The sequence below is a fragment of the Berghia stephanieae genome, chromosome 3, assembly GCF_034508935.2.
Source record: "Berghia stephanieae isolate SIO BIC M18660-M18661 chromosome 3, UCSD_Bste_1.3, whole genome shotgun sequence".
NCBI lineage: Eukaryota > Metazoa > Mollusca > Gastropoda > Nudibranchia > Aeolidiidae > Berghia > Berghia stephanieae.
This window is the reverse complement of record NC_088362.1, coordinates 20,099,221-20,103,330: the sequence shown is the minus strand read 5'-3', so window position 1 is coordinate 20,103,330 and position 4,110 is coordinate 20,099,221.

Sequence of the window (4,110 nt, the reverse complement as noted above, 5' to 3'; positions counted from 1 at the left end):
GAATTGTTGAACCAAAAAGATTTTGTTTGTGATCCGACCTATAATCAAGGGAGACTAAATGCTTGAACTATAAAGAGAACGCCTAGACCAGATTTACTTACTTAACGCAAAGGGACCGAGATCGATCCCGGGTGCAGTCGAGATTTTTTCTGATTTCCCTCCCACCCAGCAGTGATTGGGTAGCTGGGTCTGTTAGATCTGGCAGACAGTATTTTGCGATAGAATAGCGTACTATCCAAAGGGTAGGAAGAAATTCCTAATGTCCGTTTCAGAATATAGAAACAAGGATAAACTCCGGCTCCATATGTCTAAAGGCCCTGAAGGACTGCTTTTTATAGAGATATGGAACTTTGATATAATGTACGGCGAAATGACCGAGACAATTTTTTATAGTGTTCCGACTGCAATGAATGCAAGAGAGACAATCCATATTTTTTTTTTAATATAGAGATTTTAGTATTGGTTATTCCCCTTGTACACCGTGCTATGCTGATGTTGTGCTCTTCGGATATTGGATTCAATAGTCTGATGGCACGTCGACCAGCAACGGCGACCATCATGGTTCTAAACAAAGCAAATCGGTACTTTTTATTCTTCATGCTGTCTTGAACTTTTCATATATCTTGTGATCAGAATGTGTCAAAAGTCAAAAGTTATAATTTTTTTTCCCTCTGGATACGCTTTTATGCTCTTAGGAGCAATATTTCATAAGGGTGTCCACCATTGTTCCGATAGTTTAGAGCCAGTTACTAAGTTACAATGCGACATTACGAGGGAAGTGACGTTACGACTGTTGAAGCGTATTTATTCACAAGATTCCACCAGCCAAATTCAACGCAACAACACACAAATCGGTGTGTAACTTTGACCGTTTATAGTATGAATGATACGATTAAGTGAGAACTGCTCATAAAAATGTCTGGCTAAAGCCATCAACAAAGAGGCGAGTGACGTCATCTTCGTTCCTTCTATAAAAGTAATATTTTGGATTGAAAATAATAAAAGGCAGGTCAATCCTAAACGTGCTGTTGTGCACTCCTAAATGTTCGATAATTGAGCTTCCTGGATATTTCTTTCTATTTGGACGATTACTACAATTTTTAATCAGAGACATACTTTATGATTATACCCCTATATGTGAATATTCAATTGTGTGTGTATGTGTATGTGTGTGTGTCCCTGCTTGTGTGTGTGTGTGTGTGTGTGTGTGTATGGGGGTTGGGGGTTGTGGGTTGTGAAGCAAGAGATGCATTTTTTAACCAATGTAAAGCGCATTGAGCATTATTTGATTTTGAAATGCGCTATATAAATGTCATCTATTATTATTATTATTATTATTATTATCATTATTATTATTATTATTATTATTATTATTATTATTATTATTATTATTATTATTATTATTATTATTATTATTATTATTATTATTTGTATTATTTTTTTTTAATTATTTGTATTATTATTTTTATTATCATTATATTATTGTATCTTACCACAAGATCATATTGGGTACTCAAAGACCGTAAAGAATAATTATTTGAAATTCTGTTTCAAACAACGAATAAAAAGACACAACAACAACTTTAATACAACCAAAATTCTTTGTTTTTATAAACCAAAGATGCAAAAACAAAAATGTCTGTATTTAATACAAAATGAAATAAATAATAAAATTCCCTTTATTCATCCCATAGGGCAAATTTGTCTCTAGGGTCTATTCCTTGGGTGGATTTAAATAACTCAGGCGTCAGCCTCAGTGCAGCGCCGCAAATTTAACTAGCGAGAGATGACTTACTCAAGGCCACACAGCTCAGAGGCGGATGATCGAACTCGCTACCTTTCAGGTACGAAGCAAAGATCGTACCGCTGAGCCACTCTGCCCCCTAATAGGCAATCAAAGAAATAACGACCATCTTAGTACAAACACACCGCTTTGATAACAATGGACGAAATACATACAAACCAACAACGGCTCAGTAAAATAGTCTTACCACCCAACGTGTTTTCTTCCAGAAAAAGAAAATACCCGTGGTGTAGCTCTCACGCGTTAAACTCACTTTCGTTTCAGAACAAAGAATTTAGTTGAGTCCATGGAAAAGACAATTTACTCACAATTTCTTACCATTCTTAGGTATAAAATGGGTACCTGACCGATAACAACATTAAATATGTAAAGAAAATAAATATTATAATGTTTTTTGAACGTCCTGTCTCGTCCCGCGTGTTAAGTGTAACTTTTAGCTTGGGGTGACGTGCACATATTTTCAGGTCTGATTACCGGAAGTAATTATGGGCTTGTTTTAAAATTGTTGCAATGGACAACATTTTGCGCCCATAAACGTTTTGGTTATCAGATATGCAAATTGATAACATCGACCTAGGACCTTTTTTATTATGTATTGACTTCATATATGTGATATTTCGATTTATATTCTATCTCTATTCATTGATTCCTCCTATTATTTCAATTTCATTCCATTTATTATGGCGACAGTAACACATCAGAAAAATATCTAGTCTTATAGCGATGGTCAAGCGATGGTGAGTACAGCAAGTGTCTGGATGAGTGAAAACGATCACGTTGTCTCCTTTGTATATGACACTTTACACACTTTACTATATACGAGTCAGGTGTAAATGAGTACATGGCTAAGATTGTTTGTACAAAATGGATGTCTAACCTCTGACCTGTACAGAAAATAGAAATATGTTTTGTTTGATGGGGGGATAAATGAAGTATTGTAAAGAGCGTTGAGCAAGATGGATTGATGGAAATGTCCTGTATAAATGTTTTTTAAAATAGCCTGATGAAGCCCAATGTGCGCAAGGAAATCGGTAAAAAAGCTAAATCTAAAATCATTTTGAATACATTTTCTGATGCAACTTAATACACATATTTCATTCTCTCGTTGTATAAGTCGGAGCTTAGAAAGAAATCCTTCATCTTAAATTAAATAAATAATGTATATTTTTGCTTGAAAGAATCAAAGAAATTGCAAGGGCGAATCAACAATATCGTCTGTATCTTTGAAGTATTTGTTATTTTAAAACCAAAGAATTCCAACCCGATGGTCAGTCTACAGAGAGAGCGTTAATAAAATGTATTGTTACGACAATGTCAACAACTCAGGGCCATATTCACTTTGAAGTCGCCGATTCAAGGGAGGTAAGTATTGTACCTCTCCCGACTCACGATCCTGGACGGTGGTCACGCTTGACTTGTCATGCGACTCAGTCCTTGCCGCTAATTGGTCAACGTCATCATGTGGGAGGAGTCATCTTAACGCCGTTTGTACTGATAATTCCAAAAATTCAGATTTTATCTTAGTTGATATTACAACACTTACGTGAGACACATCAGTTAATATTTTCTACCAGTCTTCGATAATTCCCAGTTGAGACTTTAATTAACGTTGAACACTACAAGAATTTATTTGTTGTGTTTGAAATAGATCTGTGATTATTACATGTCATATTATTCTAGCTAGTTGGACTTCATAGATTGTGATTCATATTGCTTGATATTCTTTACACTTAGACATTGTGTCAAAAAACCAGTTTATTTTGTGATACTTGTGAGGTTTTGAATTCCACACCATTAATCATGGCAACGAATGAATCTGACGAGAATTCTATAATGGTACAGTTCAAATGGGAGGCTACAGTGAAATTCATGTCAGAAGATTTTTACACGGGGTACGGTTATGTCCCAGTCAGTATCCTTGGGACAGGAATGACTGGAGATGTAATGATGGCTGCACCCAGGGATGGGAGTAACAATCTAAAGGCAGTCAAGACATTTATTAAGAAGACTCAGGATGGAGGAAAGAACGAGAAGAGGTTTATCAAGGAAGTGTCTATTCTACAAAGCGTTAACCAAAAACATATTCTTGGAAATATCATGGTGAGTAGGCATTAAATACGGTAGACAATATTATTTCATATTGTTATTATATACATATATATATATATATATATATATATATATAATATATATATGCGCGTTTGGGTGAGTGTGTATATTTTTCTTAATAATAACGGATTCTTTGTCTATTTATATGAATAAATTAGATCAGTTAACCTTTTGCGTCTTTATATGATGAGGAATTC